Source organism: Lissotriton vulgaris, chromosome 10, assembly GCF_964263255.1.
Source record: "Lissotriton vulgaris chromosome 10, aLisVul1.2, whole genome shotgun sequence".
Lineage (NCBI taxonomy): Eukaryota > Metazoa > Chordata > Amphibia > Caudata > Salamandridae > Lissotriton > Lissotriton vulgaris.
The window spans coordinates 535,181,933-535,199,336 of NC_141698.1; the positions used below are offsets into that span (position 1 = coordinate 535,181,933).

Genomic DNA, 17,404 nt, shown 5'->3' on the forward strand with positions numbered 1-17,404 from the left:
TTCAAAACTCACTTGTGCAGGCATCGACAGGCAAATATCTGATGCCTAAATGCCAGCGAGTACAGCTTGGGAAAGCATCACCTGGGACACACTGAGACTAAGCAGGTAGGCAGATAAAGCATGGTGATCCATTTTTCTTCTGAGGTTGGAAATATGTTGTGCAACAATGCACCCAGTATAACGAGAAATAGTCAGGCATAGTGCAATTTTAGTAGGGTTTGTATGTTTACCTCTAAAAAGGGCTCGTCCGGGATTTGAACCCGGGACCTCTCGCACCCTAAGCGAGAATCATACCCCTAGACCAACGAGCCACGCAAGAGTCACCTCTGACACAGCTCCAGGGGTTAGTGGCAGCTAGCCAGTACATGCTGCTCTGTTCTGCATTATGATTGCTGTCTTTTTCATGACCGTCATCAAACAAGAGATTAAAAAGCCTCTGTCCTTCAGACAGTTTGTTTGCTTTAAGTGTCTGCTCGTGGTGAGGACAAGAGAAGCATTTCTGCTCTCATGCCTTGCTTTCATGAAGTAGGCCCACCCTACAGAGCAAAGTGCGAGCAAGCGAATGGCGCAAGCTATCGTCACTTCTCTTTTCGAGCTGTCACTGAGATCTCTGGAGCACACTACGTCAGGCTGGTGAGGAATAGACAGCCTCTATTATCTCAGCTTTCCTATAAAGTGAGCCAGTAAATGCAAACACTGTGAAAAACAGCAAGCTGCTGTTTCTGCCCGGTCTCGAACCAGGGACCTTTCGCGTGTAAGGCGAACGTGATAACCACTACACTACAGAAACAGACACTACCTCAGGAATCTTGTTGGCATGTATTGGGTTGGAATGCACAGACTAAAGGCCAACGTCCTTGAAGCTCAAAGTTGGGCTCTCCTTACCCGGTCTCTCTTTCTTTGGAAGACAGGAATGAGGACCACTTTTTTTCCAAGAGGCGATTTGGAAACCATATCCTGAAATGACACTAGAAAAACACTTTGCATGTAATGTTCCTACACTGCTGGTCCAGCCCAGAAAAGCAGTTGCAACGAAGTCCTGCACTCCTTTATCATGTCAAAAGTGGAAAATAGCGTGCAGGGTAAGGAACCTTCTCGACATACACAGCGTCTTATAGCATTGAAAAGAAGAAAGGCTCCTATATGACAAGCAGCCTGAAAACTTCCACAGGATGGGCTCGTCCGGGATTTGAACCCAGGACCTCTCGCACCCAAAGCGAGAATCATACCCCTAGACCAACGAGCCTGAGTGGCCAAGATACATTTTGAACAATTACTGAAGCGTCTTTCAGAAAATAGCAGGGCTATTTGGCTCGTCTCCCTATAAGTGAGCCACACAAAGTCATGTTTTCTCTCAAGTTGTTGTTTTTTCACTCCAGCAAGGAAGGGGGCAGCCAATCTCCTATCGGCCAGTGAGCAGTAAAACGGCACAGATGAGAACAGCAACCACTTTCTGGCACTTGTACTCCTCTGCAAGTCCTGGACCCTTGCTCCATAGACTTCCACACCAGAAGCAATGAAGGGCCCACCATTTCTTGCACCTGAGAAAGTGGTGTTTGATATTTGCATTCAAACGCGCTCGCTCAGCGCTCGATCAGGCTCGATCAGGCGAGATGTATATGAGTGGCTCACAAGCCTGAAACATTCACCTGGGAGACCCAGAGTGGCTGACTTCCCAGTATGGCCATTGTTGGGCGAGTCTCCTCCTTTCCTCCGACTCAATCTAGAATTGGCTGCAAATCACAAGAGGGAGTGCAATGTCCGTGTGTAGTGCCTACTCCCAGCTACCTCTCTGTCTTCCTTATGTAAATTAGAATTTGCATGGGGGGACCATTGGCAATCTGCTCCTCCCACATAACCAGGAAGCCCTGTTGAACATGTCTGCCTGTGTTGTTCCAGAAACACTGCCTTCTCTGCCCAAAAGGTGGCAGGAGAGCCTCACAACAAATGATGGGATCAAATGCTTATTTCGAAACCCAGCATGGCAGTTACTGTGATGGAGTGCAAATGTAATGGAAGGTGTGCCTGAGGTGTCCCTTTCAGAAATACATGGAATTGTGAATGAGGGCCCAGCCTGGTGGATTTCTCTTTATTTAGTACAGGTTCCTGCAAATATTGTGGTGTGTCTGGGGAATGCACTGCAAAAATTAGGAAGACTTAAGGGTGTAAAAGGGACCTGTCAGAAGTGGGATTTGAACCCACGCCTCCATGAGGAGACCAGAAGGCTCAGCATCACTGAAGATCAAGCTCTCTTGAGTCTGGCGCCTTAGACCACTCGGCCATCCTGACGGCTCAGGGTGTGCTTAGTTCTGACTCTTCTGTCTGCACCTGCCAACGTTTCCACTTACAACGTTCACAGCAATGTCACAGGTGTAAAGGCCCCAACAATACAACATAGCTTAAATAAAATAAAAATAGGCCCAAGAACAACCCCCAGATGATCGATGGAGATAACTTTGTTTCGTCTGCAAAGGTAAAGAAATTTTCTCACGGCTCACTGTGTCCAAAGACCACCTCTTCTTAAACTTGCATTGAGATAATAAGGTTTTAGAGTGTGCACAAAAAAAGCATCCAATGCACAGTGTTTCTGCCCGGTCTCGAACCGGGGACCTTTCGCGTGTTAGGCGAACGTGATGACCACTACACTACAGTAACTACCTTGGTGCTTTCTACTGTTAGAGGAAAGTTTCTCTCAAGCCTTCACCCTACTTCTATTCTGCTGTATCAGCAGCGGCTCAGAATGTGCAGAACAAGTGTGAAAACCTCAGAGATATCATCCAACATGCTTGCAATTAGACGTATTCAAAACTCACTTGTGCAGGCATCGACAGGCAAATATCTGATGCCTAAATGCCAGCGAGTACAGCTTGGGAAAGCATCACCTGGGACACACTGAGACTAAGCAGGTAGGCAGATAAAGCATGGTGATCCATTTTTCTTCTGAGGTTGGAAATATGTTGTGCAACAATGCACCCAGTATAACGAGAAATAGTCAGGCATAGTGCAATTTTAGTAGGGTTTGTATGTTTACCTCTAAAAAGGGCTCGTCCGGGATTTGAACCCGGGACCTCTCGCACCCTAAGCGAGAATCATACCCCTAGACCAACGAGCCACGCAAGAGTCACCTCTTACACAGCTCCAGGGGTTAGTGGCAGCTAGCCAGTACATGCTGCTCTGTTCTGCATTATGATTGCTGTCTTTTTCATGACCGTCATCAAACAAGAGATTAAAAAGCCTCTGTCCTTCAGACAGTTTGTTTGCTTTAAGTGTCTGCTCGTGGTGAGGACAAGAGAAGCATTTCTGCTCTCATGCCTTGCTTTCATGAAGTAGGCCCACCCTACAGAGCAAAGTGCGAGCAAGCGAATGGCGCAAGCTATCGTCACTTCTCTTTTCGAGCTGTCACTGAGATCTCTGGAGCACACTACGTCAGGCTGGTGAGGAATAGACAGCCTCTATTATCTCAGCTTTCCTATAAAGTGAGCCAGTAAATGCAAACACTGTGAAAAACAGCAAGCTGCTGTTTCTGCCCGGTCTCGACCTTTCGCGTGTAAGGCGAACGTGATAACCACTACACTACAGAAACAGACACCACCTCAGGAATCTTGTTGGCATGTATTGGGTTGGAATGCACAGACTAAAGGCCAACGTCCTTGAAGCTCAAAGTTGGGCTCTCCTTACCCGGTCTCTCTTTCTTTGGAAGACAGGAATGAGGACCACTTTTTTTCCAAGAGGCGATTTGGAAACCATATCCTGAAATGACACTAGAAAAACACTTTGCATGTAATGTTCCTACACTGCTGGTCCAGCCCAGAAAAGCAGTTGCAACGAAGTCCTGCACTCCTTTATCATGTCAAAAGTGGAAAATAGCGTGCAGGGTAAGGAACCTTCTCGACATACACAGCGTCTTATAGCATTGAAAAGAAGAAAGGCTCCTATATGACAAGCAGCCTGAAAACTTCCACAGGATGGGCTCGTCCGGGATTTGAACCCAGGACCTCTCGCACCCAAAGCGAGAATCATACCCCTAGACCAACGAGCCTGAGTGGCCAAGATACATTTTGAACAATTACTGAAGCGTCTTTCAGAAAATAGCAGGGCTATTTGGCTCGTCTCCCTATAAGTGAGCCACACAAAGTCATGTTTTCTCTCAAGTTGTTGTTTTTTCACTCCAGCAAGGAAGGGGGCAGCCAATCTCCTATCGGCCAGTGAGCAGTAAAACGGCACAGATGAGAACAGCAACCACTTTCTGGCACTTGTACTCCTCTGCAAGTCCTGGACCCTTGCTCCATAGACTTCCACACCAGAAGCAATGAAGGGCCCACCATTTCTTGCACCTGAGAAAGTGGTGTTTGATATTTGCATTCAAACGCGCTCGCTCAGCGCTCGATCAGGCTCGATCAGGCGAGATGTATATGAGTGGCTCACAAGCCTGAAACATTCACCTGGGAGACCCAGAGTGGCTGACTTCCCAGTATGGCCATTGTTGGGCGAGTCTCCTCCTTTCCTCCGACTCAATCTAGAATTGGCTGCAAATCACAAGAGGGAGTGCAATGTCCGTGTGTAGTGCCTACTCCCAGCTACCTCTCTGTCTTCCTTATGTAAATTAGAATTTGCAAGGGGAGACCATTGGCAATCTGCTCCTCCCACATAACCAGGAAGCCCTGTTGAACATGTCTGCCTGTGTTGTTCCAGGAACACTGCCTTCTCTGCCCAAAAGGTGGCAGGAGAGCCTCACAACAAATGATGGGATCAAATGCTTATTTCGAAACCCAGCATGGCAGTTACTGTGATGGAGTGCAAATGTAATGGAAGGTGTGCCTGAGGTGTCCCTTTCAGAAATACATGGAATTGTGATTGAGGGCCCAGCCTGGTGGATTTCTCTTTATTTACTACAGGTTCCTGCAAATATTGTGGTGTGTCTGGGGAATGCACTGCAAAAATTAGGAAGACTTAAGGGTGTAAAAGGGACCTGTCAGAAGTGGGATTTGAACCCACGCCTCCATGAGGAGACCAGAAGGCTCAGCATCACTGAAGATCAAGCTCTCTTGAGTCTGGCGCCTTAGACCACTCGGCCATCCTGACGGCTCAGGGTGTGCTTAGTTCTGACTCTTCTGTCTGCACCTGCCAACGTTTCCACTTACAACGTTCACAGCAATGTCACAGGTGTAAAGGCCCCAACAATACAACATAGCTTAAATAAAATAAAAATAGGCCCAAGAACAACCCCCAGATGATCGATGGAGATAACTTTGTTTCGTCTGCAAAGGTAAAGAAATTTTCTCACGGCTCACTGTGTCCAAAGACCACCTCTTCTTAAAATTGCATTGAGATAATAAGGTTTTAGAGTGTGCACAAAAAAAGCATCCAATGCACAGTGTTTCTGCCCGGTCTCAAACCGTGGACCTTTCGCGTGTTAGGCGAACGTGATGACCACTACACTACAGAAACTACCTTGGTGCTTTCTACTGTTAGAGGAAAGTTTCTCTCAAGCCTTCACCCTACTTCTATTCTGCTGTATCAGCAGCGGCTCAGAATGTGCAGAACAAGTGTGAAAACCTCAGAGATATCATCCAACATGCTTGCAATTAGACGTATTCAAAACTCACTTGTGCAGGCATCGACAGGCAAATATCTGATGCCTAAATGCCAGCGAGTACAGCTTGGGAAAGCATCACCTGGGACACACTGAGACTAAGCAGGTAGGCAGATAAAGCATGGTGATCCATTTTTCTTCTGAGGTTAGAAATATGTTGTGCAACAATGCACCCAGTATAACGAGAAATAGTCAGGCATAGTGCAATTTTAGTAGGGTTTGTATGTTTACCTCTAAAAAGGGCTCGTCCGGGATTTGAACCCGGGACCTCTCGCACCCTAAGCGAGAATCATACCCCTAGACCAACGAGCCACGCAAGAGTCACCTCTGACACAGCTCCAGGGGTTAGTGGCAGCTAGCCAGTACATGCTGCTCTGTTCTGCAATATGATTGCTGTCTTTTTCATGACCGTCATCAAACAAGAAATTAAAAAGCCTCTGTCCTTCAGACAGTTTGTTTGCTTTAAGTGTCTGCTCGTGGTGAGGACAAGAGAAGCATTTCTGCTCTCATGCCTTGCTTTCATGAAGTAGGCCCACCCTACAGAGCAAAGTGCGAGCAAGCGAATGGCGCAAGCTATCGTCACTTCTCTTTTCGAGCTGTCACTGAGATCTCTGGAGCACACTACGTCAGGCTGGTGAGGAATAGACAGCCTCTATTATCTCAGCTTTCCTATAAAGTGAGCCAGTAAATGCAAACACTGTGAAAAACAGCAAGCTGCTGTTTCTGCCCGGTCTCGACCTTTCGCGTGTAAGGCGAACGTGATAACCACTACACTACAGAAACAGACACCACCTCAGGAATCTTGTTGGCATGTATTGGGTTGGAATGCACAGACTAAAGGCCAACGTCCTTGAAGCTCAAAGTTGGGCTCTCCTTACCCGGTCTCTCTTTCTTTGGAAGACAGGAATGAGGACCACTTTTTTTCCAAGAGGCGATTTGGAAACCATATCCTGAAATGACACTAGAAAAACACTTTGCATGTAATGTTCCTACACTGCTGGTCCAGCCCAGAAAAGCAGTTGCAACGAAGTCCTGCACTCCTTTATCATGTCAAAAGTGGAAAATAGCGTGCAGGGTAAGGAACCTTCTCGACATACACAGCGTCTTATAGCATTGAAAAGAAGAAAGGCTCCTATATGACAAGCAGCCTGAAAACTTCCACAGGATGGGCTCGTCCGGGATTTGAACCCAGGACCTCTCGCACCCAAAGCGAGAATCATACCCCTAGACCAACGAGCCTGAGTGGCCAAGATACATTTTGAACAATTACTGAAGCGTCTTTCAGAAAATAGCAGGGCTATTTGGCTCGTCTCCCTATAAGTGAGCCACACAAAGTCATGTTTTCTCTCAAGTTGTTGTTTTTTCACTCCAGCAAGGAAGGGGGCAGCCAATCTCCTATCGGCCAGTGAGCAGTAAAAAGGCACAGATGAGAACAGCAACCACTTTCTGGCACTTGTACTCCTCTGCAAGTCCTGGACCCTTGCTCCATAGACTTCCACACCAGAAGCAATGAAGGGCCCACCATTTCTTGCACCTGAGAAAGTGGTGTTTGATATTTGCATTCAAACGCGCTCGCTCAGCGCTCGATCAGGCTCGATCAGGCGAGATTTATATGAGTGGCTCACAGGCCTGAAACATTCACCTGGGAGACCCAGAGTGGCTGACTTCCCAGTATGGCCATTGTTGGGCGAGTCTCCTCCTTTCCTCCGACTCAATCTAGAATTGGCTGCAAATCACAAGAGGGAGTGCAATGTCCGTGTGTAGTGCCTACTCCCAGCTACCTCTCTGTCTTCCTTATGTAAATTAGAATTTGCAAGGGGAGACCATTGGCAATCTGCTCCTCCCACATAACCAGGAAGCCCTGTTGAACATGTCTGCCTGTGTTGTTCCAGGAACACTGCCTTCTCTGCCCAAAAGGTGGCAGGAGAGCCTCACAACAAATGATGGGATCAAATGCTTATTTCGAAACCCAGCATGGCAGTTACTGTGATGGAGTGCAAATGTAATGGAAGGTGTGCCTGAGGTGTCCCTTTCAGAAATACATGGAATTGTGATTGAGGGCCCAGCCTGGTGGATTTCTCTTTATTTACTACAGGTTCCTGCAAATATTGTGGTGTGTCTGGGGAATGCACTGCAAAAATTAGGAAGACTTAAGGGTGTAAAAGGGACCTGTCAGAAGTGGGATTTGAACCCACGCCTCCATGAGGAGACCAGAAGGCTCAGCATCACTGAAGATCAAGCTCTCTTGAGTCTGGCGCCTTAGACCACTCGGCCATCCTGACGGCTCAGGGTGTGCTTAGTTCTGACTCTTCTGTCTGCACCTGCCAACGTTTCCACTTACAACGTTCACAGCAATGTCACAGGTGTAAAGGCCCCAACAATACAACATAGCTTAAATAAAATAAAAATAGGCCCAAGAACAACCCCCAGATGATCGATGGAGATAACTTTGTTTCGTCTGCAAAGGTAAAGAAATTTTCTCACGGCTCACTGTGTCCAAAGACCACCTCTTCTTAAAATTGCATTGAGATAATAAGGTTTTAGAGTGTGCACAAAAAAAGCATCCAATGCACAGTGTTTCTGCCCGGTCTCGAACCGTGGACCTTTCGCGTGTTAGGCGAACGTGATGACCACTACACTACAGAAACTACCTTGGTGCTTTCTACTGTTAGAGGAAAGTTTCTCTCAAGCCTTCACCCTACTTCTATTCTGCTGTATCAGCAGCGGCTCAGAATGTGCAGAACAAGTGTGAAAACCTCAGAGATATCATCCAACATGCTTGCAATTAGACGTATTCAAAACTCACTTGTGCAGGCATCGACAGGCAAATATCTGATGCCTAAATGCCAGCGAGTACAGCTTGGGAAAGCATCACCTGGGACACACTGAGACTAAGCAGGTAGGCAGATAAAGCATGGTGATCCATTTTTCTTCTGAGGTTAGAAATATGTTGTGCAACAATGCACCCAGTATAACGAGAAATAGTCAGGCATAGTGCAATTTTAGTAGGGTTTGTATGTTTACCTCTAAAAAGGGCTCGTCCGGGATTTGAACCCGGGACCTCTCGCACCCTAAGCGAGAATCATACCCCTAGACCAACGAGCCACACAAGAGTCACCTCTGACACAGCTCCAGGGGTTAGTGGCAGCTAGCCAGTACATGCTGCTCTGTTCTGCAATATGATTGCTGTCTTTTTCATGACCGTCATCAAACAAGAAATTAAAAAGCCTCTGTCCTTCAGACAGTTTGTTTGCTTTAAGTGTCTGCTCGTGGTGAGGACAAGAGAAGCATTTCTGCTCTCATGCCTTGCTTTCATGAAGTAGGCCCACCCTACAGAGCAAAGTGCGAGCAAGCGAATGGCGCAAGCTATCGTCACTTCTCTTTTCGAGCTGTCACTGAGATCTCTGGAGCACACTACGTCAGGCTGGTGAGGAATAGACAGCCTCTATTATCTCAGCTTTCCTATAAAGTGAGCCAGTAAATGCAAACACTGTGAAAAACAGCAAGCTGCTGTTTCTGCCCGGTCTCGACCTTTCGCGTGTAAGGCGAACGTGATAACCACTACACTACAGAAACAGACACCACCTCAGGAATCTTGTTGGCATGTATTGGGTTGGAATGCACAGACTAAAGGCCAACGTCCTTGAAGCTCAAAGTTGGGCTCTCCTTACCCGGTCTCTCTTTCTTTGGAAGACAGGAATGAGGACCACTTTTTTTCCAAGAGGCGATTTGGAAACCATATCCTGAAATGACACTAGAAAAACACTTTGCATGTAATGTTCCTACACTGCTGGTCCAGCCCAGAAAAGCAGTTGCAACGAAGTCCTGCACTCCTTTATCATGTCAAAAGTGGAAAATAGCGTGCAGGGTAAGGAACCTTCTCGACATACACAGCGTCTTATAGCATTGAAAAGAAGAAAGGCTCCTATATGACAAGCAGCCTGAAAACTTCCACAGGATGGGCTCGTCCGGGATTTGAACCCAGGACCTCTCGCACCCAAAGCGAGAATCATACCCCTAGACCAACGAGCCTGAGTGGCCAAGATACATTTTGAACAATTACTGAAGCGTCTTTCAGAAAATAGCAGGGCTATTTGGCTCGTCTCCCTATAAGTGAGCCACACAAAGTCATGTTTTCTCTCAAGTTGTTGTTTTTTCACTCCAGCAAGGAAGGGGGCAGCCAATCTCCTATCGGCCAGTGAGCAGTAAAAAGGCACAGATGAGAACAGCAACCACTTTCTGGCACTTGTACTCCTCTGCAAGTCCTGGACCCTTGCTCCATAGACTTCCACACCAGAAGCAATGAAGGGCCCACCATTTCTTGCACCTGAGAAAGTGGTGTTTGATATTTGCATTCAAACGCGCTCGCTCAGCGCTCGATCAGGCTCGATCAGGCGAGATTTATATGAGTGGCTCACAGGCCTGAAACATTCACCTGGGAGACCCAGAGTGGCTGACTTCCCAGTATGGCCATTGTTGGGCGAGTCTCCTCCTTTCCTCCGACTCAATCTAGAATTGGCTGCAAATCACAAGAGGGAGTGCAATGTCCGTGTGTAGTGCCTACTCCCAGCTACCTCTCTGTCTTCCTTATGTAAATTAGAATTTGCAAGGGGAGACCATTGGCAATCTGCTCCTCCCACATAACCAGGAAGCCCTGTTGAACATGTCTGCCTGTGTTGTTCCAGGAACACTGCCTTCTCTGCCCAAAAGGTGGCAGGAGAGCCTCACAACAAATGATGGGATCAAATGCTTATTTCGAAACCCAGCATGGCAGTTACTGTGATGGAGTGCAAATGTAATGGAAGGTGTGCCTGAGGTGTCCCTTTCAGAAATACATGGAATTGTGATTGAGGGCCCAGCCTGGTGGATTTCTCTTTATTTACTACAGGTTCCTGCAAATATTGTGGTGTGTCTGGGGAATGCACTGCAAAAATTAGGAAGACTTAAGGGTGTAAAAGGGACCTGTCAGAAGTGGGATTTGAACCCACGCCTCCATGAGGAGACCAGAAGGCTCAGCATCACTGAAGATCAAGCTCTCTTGAGTCTGGCGCCTTAGACCACTCGGCCATCCTGACGGCTCAGGGTGTGCTTAGTTCTGACTCTTCTGTCTGCACCTGCCAACGTTTCCACTTACAACGTTCACAGCAATGTCACAGGTGTAAAGGCCCCAACAATACAACATAGCTTAAATAAAATAAAAATAGGCCCAAGAACAACCCCCAGATGATCGATGGAGATAACTTTGTTTCGTCTGCAAAGGTAAAGAAATTTTCTCACGGCTCACTGTGTCCAAAGACCACCTCTTCTTAAAATTGCATTGAGATAATAAGGTTTTAGAGTGTGCACAAAAAAAGCATCCAATGCACAGTGTTTCTGCCCGGTCTCAAACCGTGGACCTTTCGCGTGTTAGGCGAACGTGATGACCACTACACTACAGAAACTACCTTGGTGCTTTCTACTGTTAGAGGAAAGTTTCTCTCAAGCCTTCACCCTACTTCTATTCTGCTGTATCAGCAGCGGCTCAGAATGTGCAGAACAAGTGTGAAAACCTCAGAGATATCATCCAACATGCTTGCAATTAGACGTATTCAAAACTCACTTGTGCAGGCATCGACAGGCAAATATCTGATGCCTAAATGCCAGCGAGTACAGCTTGGGAAAGCATCACCTGGGACACACTGAGACTAAGCAGGTAGGCAGATAAAGCATGGTGATCCATTTTTCTTCTGAGGTTAGAAATATGTTGTGCAACAATGCACCCAGTATAACGAGAAATAGTCAGGCATAGTGCAATTTTAGTAGGGTTTGTATGTTTACCTCTAAAAAGGGCTCGTCCGGGATTTGAACCCGGGACCTCTCGCACCCTAAGCGAGAATCATACCCCTAGACCAACGAGCCACGCAAGAGTCACCTCTGACACAGCTCCAGGGGTTAGTGGCAGCTAGCCAGTACATGCTGCTCTGTTCTGCAATATGATTGCTGTCTTTTTCATGACCGTCATCAAACAAGAAATTAAAAAGCCTCTGTCCTTCAGACAGTTTGTTTGCTTTAAGTGTCTGCTCGTGGTGAGGACAAGAGAAGCATTTCTGCTCTCATGCCTTGCTTTCATGAAGTAGGCCCACCCTACAGAGCAAAGTGCGAGCAAGCGAATGGCGCAAGCTATCGTCACTTCTCTTTTCGAGCTGTCACTGAGATCTCTGGAGCACACTACGTCAGGCTGGTGAGGAATAGACAGCCTCTATTATCTCAGCTTTCCTATAAAGTGAGCCAGTAAATGCAAACACTGTGAAAAACAGCAAGCTGCTGTTTCTGCCCGGTCTCGACCTTTCGCGTGTAAGGCGAACGTGATAACCACTACACTACAGAAACAGACACCACCTCAGGAATCTTGTTGGCATGTATTGGGTTGGAATGCACAGACTAAAGGCCAACGTCCTTGAAGCTCAAAGTTGGGCTCTCCTTACCCGGTCTCTCTTTCTTTGGAAGACAGGAATGAGGACCACTTTTTTTCCAAGAGGCGATTTGGAAACCATATCCTGAAATGACACTAGAAAAACACTTTGCATGTAATGTTCCTACACTGCTGGTCCAGCCCAGAAAAGCAGTTGCAACGAAGTCCTGCACTCCTTTATCATGTCAAAAGTGGAAAATAGCGTGCAGGGTAAGGAACCTTCTCGACATACACAGCGTCTTATAGCATTGAAAAGAAGAAAGGCTCCTATATGACAAGCAGCCTGAAAACTTCCACAGGATGGGCTCGTCCGGGATTTGAACCCAGGACCTCTCGCACCCAAAGCGAGAATCATACCCCTAGACCAACGAGCCTGAGTGGCCAAGATACATTTTGAACAATTACTGAAGCGTCTTTGAGAAAATAGCAGGGCTATTTGGCTCGTCTCCCTATAAGTGAGCCACACAAAGTCATGTTTTCTCTCAAGTTGTTGTTTTTTCACTCCAGCAAGGAAGGGGGCAGCCAATCTCCTATCGGCCAGTGAGCAGTAAAAAGGCACAGATGAGAACAGCAACCACTTTCTGGCACTTGTACTCCTCTGCAAGTCCTGGACCCTTGCTCCATAGACTTCCACACCAGAAGCAATGAAGGGCCCACCATTTCTTGCACCTGAGAAAGTGGTGTTTGATATTTGCATTCAAACGCGCTCGCTCAGCGCTCGATCAGGCTCGATCAGGCGAGATTTATATGAGTGGCTCACAGGCCTGAAACATTCACCTGGGAGACCCAGAGTGGCTGACTTCCCAGTATGGCCATTGTTGGGCGAGTCTCCTCCTTTCCTCCGACTCAATCTAGAATTGGCTGCAAATCACAAGAGGGAGTGCAATGTCCGTGTGTAGTGCCTACTCCCAGCTACCTCTCTGTCTTCCTTATGTAAATTAGAATTTGCAAGGGGAGACCATTGGCAATCTGCTCCTCCCACATAACCAGGAAGCCCTGTTGAACATGTCTGCCTGTGTTGTTCCAGGAACACTGCCTTCTCTGCCCAAAAGGTGGCAGGAGAGCCTCACAACAAATGATGGGATCAAATGCTTATTTCGAAACCCAGCATGGCAGTTACTGTGATGGAGTGCAAATGTAATGGAAGGTGTGCCTGAGGTGTCCCTTTCAGAAATACATGGAATTGTGATTGAGGGCCCAGCCTGGTGGATTTCTCTTTATTTACTACAGGTTCCTGCAAATATTGTGGTGTGTCTGGGGAATGCACTGCAAAAATTAGGAAGACTTAAGGGTGTAAAAGGGACCTGTCAGAAGTGGGATTTGAACCCACGCCTCCATGAGGAGACCAGAAGGCTCAGCATCACTGAAGATCAAGCTCTCTTGAGTCTGGCGCCTTAGACCACTCGGCCATCCTGACGGCTCAGGGTGTGCTTAGTTCTGACTCTTCTGTCTGCACCTGCCAACGTTTCCACTTACAACGTTCACAGCAATGTCACAGGTGTAAAGGCCCCAACAATACAACATAGCTTAAATAAAATAAAAATAGGCCCAAGAACAACCCCCAGATGATCGATGGAGATAACTTTGTTTCGTCTGCAAAGGTAAAGAAATTTTCTCACGGCTCACTGTGTCCAAAGACCACCTCTTCTTAAAATTGCATTGAGATAATAAGGTTTTAGAGTGTGCACAAAAAAAGCATCCAATGCACAGTGTTTCTGCCCGGTCTCGAACCGTGGACCTTTCGCGTGTTAGGCGAACGTGATGACCACTACACTACAGAAACTACCTTGGTGCTTTCTACTGTTAGAGGAAAGTTTCTCTCAAGCCTTCACCCTACTTCTATTCTGCTGTATCAGCAGCGGCTCAGAATGTGCAGAACAAGTGTGAAAACCTCAGAGATATCATCCAACATGCTTGCAATTAGACGTATTCAAAACTCACTTGTGCAGGCATCGACAGGCAAATATCTGATGCCTAAATGCCAGCGAGTACAGCTTGGGAAAGCATCACCTGGGACACACTGAGACTAAGCAGGTAGGCAGATAAAGCATGGTGATCCATTTTTCTTCTGAGGTTAGAAATATGTTGTGCAACAATGCACCCAGTATAACGAGAAATAGTCAGGCATAGTGCAATTTTAGTAGGGTTTGTATGTTTACCTCTAAAAAGGGCTCGTCCGGGATTTGAACCCGGGACCTCTCGCACCCTAAGCGAGAATCATACCCCTAGACCAACGAGCCACACAAGAGTCACCTCTGACACAGCTCCAGGGGTTAGTGGCAGCTAGCCAGTACATGCTGCTCTGTTCTGCAATATGATTGCTGTCTTTTTCATGACCGTCATCAAACAAGAAATTAAAAAGCCTCTGTCCTTCAGACAGTTTGTTTGCTTTAAGTGTCTGCTCGTGGTGAGGACAAGAGAAGCATTTCTGCTCTCATGCCTTGCTTTCATGAAGTAGGCCCACCCTACAGAGCAAAGTGCGAGCAAGCGAATGGCGCAAGCTATCGTCACTTCTCTTTTCGAGCTGTCACTGAGATCTCTGGAGCACACTACGTCAGGCTGGTGAGGAATAGACAGCCTCTATTATCTCAGCTTTCCTATAAAGTGAGCCAGTAAATGCAAACACTGTGAAAAACAGCAAGCTGCTGTTTCTGCCCGGTCTCGACCTTTCGCGTGTAAGGCGAACGTGATAACCACTACACTACAGAAACAGACACCACCTCAGGAATCTTGTTGGCATGTATTGGGTTGGAATGCACAGACTAAAGGCCAACGTCCTTGAAGCTCAAAGTTGGGCTCTCCTTACCCGGTCTCTCTTTCTTTGGAAGACAGGAATGAGGACCACTTTTTTTCCAAGAGGCGATTTGGAAACCATATCCTGAAATGACACTAGAAAAACACTTTGCATGTAATGTTCCTACACTGCTGGTCCAGCCCAGAAAAGCAGTTGCAACGAAGTCCTGCACTCCTTTATCATGTCAAAAGTGGAAAATAGCGTGCAGGGTAAGGAACCTTCTCGACATACACAGCGTCTTATAGCATTGAAAAGAAGAAAGGCTCCTATATGACAAGCAGCCTGAAAACTTCCACAGGATGGGCTCGTCCGGGATCTGAACCCAGGACCTCTCGCACCCAAAGCGAGAATCATACCCCTAGACCAACGAGCCTGAGTGGCCAAGATACATTTTGAACAATTACTGAAGCGTCTTTCAGAAAATAGCAGGGCTATTTGGCTCGTCTCCCTATAAGTGAGCCACACAAAGTCATGTTTTCTCTCAAGTTGTTGTTTTTTCACTCCAGCAAGGAAGGGGGCAGCCAATCTCCTATCGGCCAGTGAGCAGTAAAAAGGCACAGATGAGAACAGCAACCACTTTCTGGCACTTGTACTCCTCTGCAAGTCCTGGACCCTTGCTCCATAGACTTCCACACCAGAAGCAATGAAGGGCCCACCATTTCTTGCACCTGAGAAAGTGGTGTTTGATATTTGCATTCAAACGCGCTCGCTCAGCGCTCGATCAGGCTCGATCAGGCGAGATTTATATGAGTGGCTCACAGGCCTGAAACATTCACCTGGGAGACCCAGAGTGGCTGACTTCCCAGTATGGCCATTGTTGGGCGAGTCTCCTCCTTTCCTCCGACTCAATCTAGAATTGGCTGCAAATCACAAGAGGGAGTGCAATGTCCGTGTGTAGTGCCTACTCCCAGCTACCTCTCTGTCTTCCTTATGTAAATTAGAATTTGCAAGGGGAGACCATTGGCAATCTGCTCCTCCCACATAACCAGGAAGCCCTGTTGAACATGTCTGCCTGTGTTGTTCCAGGAACACTGCCTTCTCTGCCCAAAAGGTGGCAGGAGAGCCTCACAACAAATGATGGGATCAAATGCTTATTTCGAAACCCAGCATGGCAGTTACTGTGATGGAGTGCAAATGTAATGGAAGGTGTGCCTGAGGTGTCCCTTTCAGAAATACATGGAATTGTGATTGAGGGCCCAGCCTGGTGGATTTCTCTTTATTTACTACAGGTTCCTGCAAATATTGTGGTGTGTCTGGGGAATGCACTGCAAAAATTAGGAAGACTTAAGGGTGTAAAAGGGACCTGTCAGAAGTGGGATTTGAACCCACGCCTCCATGAGGAGACCAGAAGGCTCAGCATCACTGAAGATCAAGCTCTCTTGAGTCTGGCGCCTTAGACCACTCGGCCATCCTGACGGCTCAGGGTGTGCTTAGTTCTGACTCTTCTGTCTGCACCTGCCAACGTTTCCACTTACAACGTTCACAGCAATGTCACAGGTGTAAAGGCCCCAACAATACAACATAGCTTAAATAAAATAAAAATAGGCCCAAGAACAACCCCCAGATGATCGATGGAGATAACTTTGTTTCGTCTGCAAAGGTAAAGAAATTTTCTCACGGCTCACTGTGTCCAAAGACCACCTCTTCTTAAAATTGCATTGAGATAATAAGGTTTTAGAGTGTGCACAAAAAAAGCATCCAATGCACAGTGTTTCTGCCCGGTCTCGAACCGTGGACCTTTCGCGTGTTAGGCGAACGTGATGACCACTACACTACAGAAACTACCTTGGTGCTTTCTACTGTTAGAGGAAAGTTTCTCTCAAGCCTTCACCCTACTTCTATTCTGCTGTATCAGCAGCGGCTCAGAATGTGCAGAACAAGTGTGAAAACCTCAGAGATATCATCCAACATGCTTGCAATTAGACGTATTCAAAACTCACTTGTGCAGGCATCGACAGGCAAATATCTGATGCCTAAATGCCAGCGAGTACAGCTTGGGAAAGCATCACCTGGGACACACTGAGACTAAGCAGGTAGGCAGATAAAGCATGGTGATCCATTTTTCTTCTGAGGTTAGAAATATGTTGTGCAACAATGCACCCAGTATAACGAGAAATAGTCAGGCATAGTGCAATTTTAGTAGGGTTTGTATGTTTACCTCTAAAAAGGGCTCGTCCGGGATTTGAACCCGAGACCTCTCGCACCCTAAGCGAGAATCATACCCCTAGACCAATGAGCCACGCAAGAGTCACCTCTGACACAGCTCCAGGGGTTAGTGGCAGCTAGCCAGTACATGCTGCTCTGTTCTGCAATATGATTGCTGTCTTTTTCATGACCGTCATCAAACAAGAAATTAAAAAGCCTCTGTCCTTCAGACAGTTTGTTTGCTTTAAGTGTCTGCTCGTGGTGAGGACAAGAGAAGCATTTCTGCTCTCATGCCTTGCTTTCATGAAGTAGGCCCACCCTACAGAGCAAAGTGCGAGCAAGCGAATGGCGCAAGCTATCGTCACTTCTCTTTTCGAGCTGTCACTGAGATCTCTGGAGCACACTACGTCAGGCTGGTGAG

The 17,404-nt window shown here is 47.1% G+C and overlaps 19 non-coding genes across 19 annotated transcripts; all 19 read right to left on the reverse strand.

Annotated features, from left to right (window-relative positions):
• Window positions 1–239: 239 nt before the first annotated feature.
• On the reverse strand, window positions 240–311 carry TRNAP-AGG (transfer RNA proline (anticodon AGG)). The gene has a single exon. It is a non-coding gene; the product is annotated as a tRNA-Pro (tRNA).
• Window positions 312–717: 406 nt separating this feature from the next.
• On the reverse strand, window positions 718–790 carry TRNAV-UAC (transfer RNA valine (anticodon UAC)). The gene has a single exon. It is a non-coding gene; the product is annotated as a tRNA-Val (tRNA).
• A 1,387-nt stretch (window positions 791–2,177) lies between these two features.
• On the reverse strand, window positions 2,178–2,289 carry TRNAL-CAA (transfer RNA leucine (anticodon CAA)). Its single transcript has 2 exons — window positions 2,252–2,289; window positions 2,178–2,223 (listed from the first exon to the last, which is right to left on the reverse strand). It is a non-coding gene; the product is annotated as a tRNA-Leu (tRNA).
• A 293-nt stretch (window positions 2,290–2,582) lies between these two features.
• TRNAV-AAC (transfer RNA valine (anticodon AAC)) lies at window positions 2,583–2,655 on the reverse strand. The gene has a single exon. It is a non-coding gene; the product is annotated as a tRNA-Val (tRNA).
• A 385-nt stretch (window positions 2,656–3,040) lies between these two features.
• TRNAP-AGG (transfer RNA proline (anticodon AGG)) lies at window positions 3,041–3,112 on the reverse strand. Its single transcript has one exon. It is a non-coding gene; the product is annotated as a tRNA-Pro (tRNA).
• A 1,858-nt stretch (window positions 3,113–4,970) lies between these two features.
• TRNAL-CAA (transfer RNA leucine (anticodon CAA)) lies at window positions 4,971–5,082 on the reverse strand. Its single transcript has 2 exons — window positions 5,045–5,082; window positions 4,971–5,016 (listed from the first exon to the last, which is right to left on the reverse strand). It is a non-coding gene; the product is annotated as a tRNA-Leu (tRNA).
• Window positions 5,083–5,375: 293 nt separating this feature from the next.
• On the reverse strand, window positions 5,376–5,448 carry TRNAV-AAC (transfer RNA valine (anticodon AAC)). The gene has a single exon. It is a non-coding gene; the product is annotated as a tRNA-Val (tRNA).
• A 385-nt stretch (window positions 5,449–5,833) lies between these two features.
• On the reverse strand, window positions 5,834–5,905 carry TRNAP-AGG (transfer RNA proline (anticodon AGG)). Its single transcript has one exon. It is a non-coding gene; the product is annotated as a tRNA-Pro (tRNA).
• Window positions 5,906–7,763: 1,858 nt separating this feature from the next.
• TRNAL-CAA (transfer RNA leucine (anticodon CAA)) lies at window positions 7,764–7,875 on the reverse strand. The gene is made up of 2 exons: window positions 7,838–7,875; window positions 7,764–7,809 (listed from the first exon to the last, which is right to left on the reverse strand). It is a non-coding gene; the product is annotated as a tRNA-Leu (tRNA).
• A 293-nt stretch (window positions 7,876–8,168) lies between these two features.
• TRNAV-AAC (transfer RNA valine (anticodon AAC)) lies at window positions 8,169–8,241 on the reverse strand. The gene has a single exon. It is a non-coding gene; the product is annotated as a tRNA-Val (tRNA).
• Window positions 8,242–8,626: 385 nt separating this feature from the next.
• TRNAP-AGG (transfer RNA proline (anticodon AGG)) lies at window positions 8,627–8,698 on the reverse strand. Its single transcript has one exon. It is a non-coding gene; the product is annotated as a tRNA-Pro (tRNA).
• A 1,858-nt stretch (window positions 8,699–10,556) lies between these two features.
• Window positions 10,557–10,668, reverse strand: TRNAL-CAA (transfer RNA leucine (anticodon CAA)). The gene is made up of 2 exons: window positions 10,631–10,668; window positions 10,557–10,602 (listed from the first exon to the last, which is right to left on the reverse strand). It is a non-coding gene; the product is annotated as a tRNA-Leu (tRNA).
• Window positions 10,669–10,961: 293 nt separating this feature from the next.
• Window positions 10,962–11,034, reverse strand: TRNAV-AAC (transfer RNA valine (anticodon AAC)). The gene has a single exon. It is a non-coding gene; the product is annotated as a tRNA-Val (tRNA).
• Window positions 11,035–11,419: 385 nt separating this feature from the next.
• TRNAP-AGG (transfer RNA proline (anticodon AGG)) lies at window positions 11,420–11,491 on the reverse strand. The gene has a single exon. It is a non-coding gene; the product is annotated as a tRNA-Pro (tRNA).
• A 1,858-nt stretch (window positions 11,492–13,349) lies between these two features.
• Window positions 13,350–13,461, reverse strand: TRNAL-CAA (transfer RNA leucine (anticodon CAA)). The gene is made up of 2 exons: window positions 13,424–13,461; window positions 13,350–13,395 (listed from the first exon to the last, which is right to left on the reverse strand). It is a non-coding gene; the product is annotated as a tRNA-Leu (tRNA).
• Window positions 13,462–13,754: 293 nt separating this feature from the next.
• TRNAV-AAC (transfer RNA valine (anticodon AAC)) lies at window positions 13,755–13,827 on the reverse strand. The gene has a single exon. It is a non-coding gene; the product is annotated as a tRNA-Val (tRNA).
• Window positions 13,828–14,212: 385 nt separating this feature from the next.
• Window positions 14,213–14,284, reverse strand: TRNAP-AGG (transfer RNA proline (anticodon AGG)). Its single transcript has one exon. It is a non-coding gene; the product is annotated as a tRNA-Pro (tRNA).
• Window positions 14,285–16,142: 1,858 nt separating this feature from the next.
• TRNAL-CAA (transfer RNA leucine (anticodon CAA)) lies at window positions 16,143–16,254 on the reverse strand. The gene is made up of 2 exons: window positions 16,217–16,254; window positions 16,143–16,188 (listed from the first exon to the last, which is right to left on the reverse strand). It is a non-coding gene; the product is annotated as a tRNA-Leu (tRNA).
• Window positions 16,255–16,547: 293 nt separating this feature from the next.
• On the reverse strand, window positions 16,548–16,620 carry TRNAV-AAC (transfer RNA valine (anticodon AAC)). Its single transcript has one exon. It is a non-coding gene; the product is annotated as a tRNA-Val (tRNA).
• Window positions 16,621–17,404: the final 784 nt, after the last annotated feature.